Here is a 6,267-nt window from a genome sequence, read left to right on the forward strand (position 1 = left end):
AAACTCCATATTATGTCTTTGGAGTCACTTCACCAACTGAAAGCTGCAGGTCACTTACCACAGAACGATATAGGTCACATGACTAGAGTTGAGCAATCTCTAGGCTGAGCATGCCCAGTGATGAAAACTGATGTAGCTACTGAGCTTGTGCAGGACGGGTGAGAGAAAGGTCAGCTAGCTGACTGATCACAGCTCATCCATCCCGGTTACAACATGTTCTAAAGGTCAGAGCTGTCAATCATAATTCTCAGGTAACAGTTGGTACTGAGCATGTGCAAATGGGGTAACGGCTTAAGGGTATAGAAGAAAGTCCCAACAGGACAATATAAAAGGTCAGCTGCCAGCAGGCAGAAGTCAGTCAGGACTTGGCAAGAAGAGGTGCTGGAAGAACTGCTGGAGAAAGAGATCGGAGGGCTGACCAAGAGGACCGCGGAGCTGCTGGAAAGACCGTTTAGAATGCTGGGGAGAGCACGGTTGAAGACAGCACCTAAAGCAGCAGCCACAACATCAGTAACATTGAAACAAAAATCGGCACTGGTGAGGCCACACCTGGAGTACTGCGTCCAGTTTTGGGCCCCCCATTACAGAAGGGATGTGGACAAATTGGAGAGAGTCCAGCGAAGGGCAATGAAAATTATTAGGGGGCTGGGGCACATGACTTATGAGGCGAGGCTGAGGGAACTGGGCTTGTTTAGTCTGCAGAAGAGAAGAATGAGGGGGGATTTGATAGCTGCTTTCAACTACCTGAAGTGGGGGTCCAAAGAGGATGGATCTAGACTGTTCACAGTGGTACCTGATGACAGAACAAGGAGTAATGGTCTCAAGTTGCAGTGGGGGAGGTTTAGGTTGGATATTAGGAAAAACGTTTTCACTCAGAGAGTGGTGAAGCACTGGAATGGGTTACCTAGGGAGGTGGTGGAATCTCCTTCCTTAGAGGTTTTTAAGGTCAGGCTTGACAAAGCCTTGGCTGGGATGATTTAGTTGGGGATTGGTCCTGCTTTGAGCAGGGGGTTGGACTAGATGACCTCCTGAGGTCCCTTCCAACCCAGATATTCTATGATTCTATGAAAGGATAGAGCGGAAGAAGCCACAGGGAGTGAGCTGCAACTGTAACAGCGAACAGAGAAACGGAGATGCCACGGAATCGAAGGACAGAGTGAGCTTGTCAGTATAAGTTTACCATAAACTATAGATATGCATGCTTGAAGTGTGTGTGTGTGTGTGTGTGTGTGTGTGTGTGAACTGTATTTTACCTATGCAGAATGTAAAGTATAAGTTAAGAATAGCTGTCCGTGCTTTGTTGCAAACTGGTCATTTGGAGCAAAGCGCCCCACTTAGAATCATTTAAACCATTAGTTAATAGTGTTCAAATCTTAGGGGTGATTTTAGACTCCCAGCTGCTGTTTAATGACCATATTACAACAGTAACCCAGTCAGATTTTACTATCTGCATCTAGCTAGGAGGTTGTGGCCTTTCATTTTGGATGCTGACCTTGCCTCCATTATTTAGATCTTTGCCACCTCAAGATCAGACTGTTGCAACGCGCTGTATGTGGGAGGCTACACCTTAAAACCAGTCAAAGAGACTGAAACTCATACAGAACTAGGTAGCAGCTCAAAGGCAGCACAAGACACTGGGGCTCTAGGATCTCCACTGGCTGACCATTGGTCACTGGGTGGAGTTCAGTGTGTTGATTATGGCCTATAAAGCCTTTAAATGGCCTGGGGCCAGCCTCTTCAGGGAATGCCTCTCTCCCAGGGCCACATTGACACAGCTACGGTCAGCAAGGGCATTCAATCTAGATCCCTCTTGTGATAAAGGGGCAGCTTGCAGAGCATTCTCTGTGAGGGCTCCGAGACTATGGAACTTGCTCTCCTCTTTTGGTCCTAATTAGCCTGAGTTTGAGTTTCTGGGCATGCTGTAAAAGATATCTGTAGATATGATCTCTGGAGCATATGAAGGATTATGCTTCCTAGATGACAAAGGGGATAGGTGGCTGTCTGGTTAAGTTCCTGTGGAACTCATGATTTTCATGCTGCTGAGATTTAATCTACTTATATTTATTGTATAATTAATTACATTAGGTTGTCTAGAGCCTTGGATAAGCATCTTTGTTATTTTAAATCTAACATATAAATAAATCCAGGATAGACTATTACAATGTGCAGTGCTTAGGGCTATCCGTGGATCACCAAAGCTTCAGCTGGTGTGGATGCAGCTGCCTGCCTGTTATATCAGAGTAGCTGTTATAAGCAAATAAGCATTTCATGCTCTGCACAGGGTACTCAATCACCTCCAAGTGTAATTTAAAATGCTGGTTACAATCTATAAAATAAACTCCTGAATGATTTGCAACCTATCTACTTGTCAGATAGCATCTCCCAATACATCAGTTAAGATTGACTGGGAAGCTCCTGCTGTCAATTCCTAGGGTAGCATTTTGCAGGATCAGTGGCAGAGCATTCTCAATTAGGGGCCCCACCTCAGCTCTTTTTTTTTCAGTTGGTCCAAGAGAGCTTAAGTTTGGCTACTTTTACATAATTGTTTAATCATATTGTAGTCACTAACATCAAGTTATCTTGGTTTTTTAAAGCACAGAAAATAAACTCGTGTTTTAAATAAGGCAGCCATTCAGTTGTATTCATGGAAATTCATAAGGTGCTCCAATGATGTGACAGAGTACAACAACAGAAATTCCCCTATATCTGCTGGAGTACTTAAGTAGACAGGAATATGTAAGAGCTAAGTTTGGTTCAAACATTGTTAAAGAGAACCTCATGCACACATACAGAGAGACAAATGGGGCTCTAAGAAGAGGTTTTCAGACTTAGCTTTGAATTTACCTTTTTTATTTTAAATTAGTATGACAGCCTTGACATTATTTCAGTAGTTTTGGGTGAGCTAATATTCTTTTGTCCTCAACAAGGACAAGTGCAGAGTCCTGCACTTAGGACGGAAGAATCCCATTCACTGTTACAGACTAGGGACCGAATGGCTAGGAAGCAGTTCTGCAGAAAAGGACCTAGGGGTTACAGTGGACAAGAAGCCGGATATGAGTCAACAGTGTGCTCTTGTTGCCAAGAAGGCTAACAGCATTTTGGGCTATATAAGTAGGGGCATTGCCAGCAGATCAAGGGATGTGACCATTCCCCTCTATTTGACATTGGTGAGGCCTCATCTAGAGTACTGTGTCCAGTTTTGGGCCCCACACTACAAGAAGGATGTGGAAAAATTGGAAAGAGTCCATGGGAGGGCAACAAAAATGATTAGGGGGCTGGAGCACATGACTTATGAGGAGAGGCTGAGGGAACTGGGATTGTTTAGTCGGCAGAAGAGAAGAATGAGGGGGGATTTGATAGCTGCTTTCAACTACCTGAAAGGGCGTTCCAAAAAGGATGGATTTAGACTGTTCTCAGTGGTACCTGATGACAGAACAAGGAGTAATGGTCTCAAGTTGCAGTGGGGGAGGTTTAGGTTGGATATTAGGAAAAACTTTTTCACTCGGAGAGTGGAATGGGTTACCTAGGGAGGTGGTGGAATCTCCTTCCTTAGAGGTTTTTAAGGCTAGGCTTGACAAAGCCCTGGCTGGGATGATTTAGTTGGGAATTGGTCCTGCTTTGAGCAGGGGGTTGGACTAGATGACCTCCTGAGGTCCCTTCCAACCCTGATATTCTATGATTCCTTTCATTTACAGTATTTCTCCAAATGGAATATTAGATTTCACACTATTACACATTACACTGGCTTTTTAAAAAACAATTAACACAGGTTACATGTACTGTTTTTTTAATTCTTAAAATGTACCACAATAGTTTAGGAGGAAGTTGATGTATATTACAGAAAAGTATCCACTATAAAGTCTTAGCATTAAAAATTCTTTATTGTTAAAACACACACACACACACAAAAAACACCCACTAGCATTTTTCAGAGGTGCATATGGAGTGAACTATCAACTAACCTTTTGGTTTTTTTAAATGATCAGTCATGGTGAATAGAGTTGTGAAGAGTTTGCCAAGCAAATTTTCACTATGAAAAAAGCAAGCATATTTCACGTGTATTGTTCCTCTCAAACAAAAAGTCATTCAGTAAGTGACCAGGCACTGAAAACAGATTGTAAAGTGACACAGTATTAACTATATTAGTTCAAATGGCACTGTGCAGTTTTCTTAAACATGATCAGTCTCTGTTAATCTATAGAGTTCTATGACTTCTGGTAGAGTTTCATGAGAAATAACTTTTATAAGAACAAAAGTCATATATCAGGTCAAATTAATCAGTTGTGGGTATTTAACACACTTCTAACAGGCCATATTAGTATGTTGTTCCAACAACATTATCAGATTAAGATTAGAAAAAATATGTCTTTAATATACGTGTTTGTTGACAATGTCAGAATTAAGGCTGGCCAGCTAGATATAGATGTCATCGGCAAAGTTTTTTATTTAAAATTTTTGCTTACATCTAATTTTAATGATGGTCCGAAGGGGACAGCAGTCACATAAGTTTACATCATCCTGCTTCAGTATCTTACTGTATAATTTAAGTCACTTCAGCTAAAATAGTAGACAATACCGAGCAGTCACCATTTAAATTATTTTTGTCATGACAGATTTTTAAGATAAGAGATTAAATGTTTTTTTTAAAAAAAGAGAATGTGATAGTTGCTCATTCCAGCTTTTTGGATCTCTAACCTCAAAAACCTGCTTCCCAAAGTCAGGTTTGGGTGTAGGCAATTTAAAATTAAGCGTGAGTACTGCTACAGGTCAAGCAAAGGGCATATCTAGAGTTTGTTGGATAAAAATAATTTGTGACTAAAAATAAGTCAATTACAAAATACATTTTGTAACATCTTTTTTTTTTTTAATTCCTATCATTTTTACAGTATACCAAAACAAAACCAGCCAACCCTTTAAAAATGATTAGCTGTCTTGGCTGGTAAAACGCCGTAGTGCCATACTGGAGATCCAAGTTTAGTAACATCTGTTGCCGAAGCTGGCAGAAGAGGAGTTGTGTCATGTGGATGATTATTGTGTCAAATGGAGGACAGGAAAAACGGCATCTAATTACATGGACTGTAAATGCTCTACCTTCTACAAGAGTGTACTGCGGTGATACTGGGGTTGGGGAGAGTGGGAAAAAGGGATGTCCAAGAATTTACAAGTTGGTCCAACCCCCAGATCCTCCACAGACTGACTGGCCCTCTTGATCAATGTCTCAAGTGAAAAGTGCCTCAGAATGTTTTGTAATCCCATGAAATGCAAAAGCCTAAGGGTGGGGGGAATGAGCAAAGTTTGAATCTTTTTCTGCTGAAATGACAAAGAATGAACAATAAAAATCTAGACCGTCCGTTTTTTTTCCCTTTTGAATTTAGTCAGCCTCTAGCTTAGAAAAGCATGGCCTGTGTTTTTAGACATACAGAGTGTAAGCTCCACATAGAAATAAATCATCTCAAATTACCAAGACATGTCACGGTAACAAGGAGGTCTCCTTTCCCACTAGTTGAAGCATTCTTTATCTTTTTAAAAGAGATCGTAAATTTATGGCTGATGTACTTTAATGTAAACCACAAATATGTCCAAGGTCATATGCTAAATAAATTAAGAGAGCAATACACTGACTATGTCTTCTTGACAAATTGCCCTACTGCATATGTTTTGTTTAAAATTTAAGAAGTGCTGAGAAACTGGGGGTCGGAGGAGGCAACAGGGGTAGGGAAAGAGCCTGTTTAAAATATATGCAGTTTCTTCTTGAAATCAGTTGGAATGTTAACAACATGAAACCCTTTTCTACAAAATGTTCCAAGTTGTAAAGAATTAACAAATGCTACCAGGCTTCTTTTTATTCCAAAAAAAAGGTCTTCATTCAATTCAGCTGCTTTCAGTGAAATTCTTCACTTCCTTATTAACTCCACACAAACTCCATCTAAAAGAAAATTAATAATTCACACGTATGTGTCATGACAATAACCTGGATTAGTAGTGAATTTAGCCACAAATAAAGGATGATATGTGCTGATGAACTGGAGAGGCTTGGGCCAAACTTGTTTAAAAAGTCAGTCTCTGAGTCTTGTGAAGATGAATCTCAGCTTTTATTTTTTTAAAATAGTAAACTCTTTTCCTGGTAGACATAGCTTTTAAAATGTAAACCAAGGGTTAAAAGGAAAAACAGGTGCACTCCACATGGAGCATGAGACAAGGAGGAGATCTGAAGATCCTACAGAGAGAATTTTTAAAATATAAAATTATTCAGTTAAGTTTGGGGTG

At 40.5% G+C, this 6,267-nt stretch overlaps 1 long non-coding RNA gene across 1 annotated transcript; it reads left to right on the forward strand.

Moving 5' to 3' along the window:
* The first annotated feature begins 257 nt into the window (after positions 1-257).
* Positions 258-5,615, forward strand: LOC120393251. Its single transcript, XR_005591973.1, has 3 exons — positions 258-537; positions 1,072-1,164; positions 4,887-5,615. It is a non-coding gene; the product is annotated as an uncharacterized LOC120393251 (long non-coding RNA).
* Positions 5,616-6,267: the final 652 nt, after the last annotated feature.

This window comes from Mauremys reevesii, linkage group 1 (assembly GCF_016161935.1).
Source record: "Mauremys reevesii isolate NIE-2019 linkage group 1, ASM1616193v1, whole genome shotgun sequence".
NCBI lineage: Eukaryota > Metazoa > Chordata > Testudines > Geoemydidae > Mauremys > Mauremys reevesii.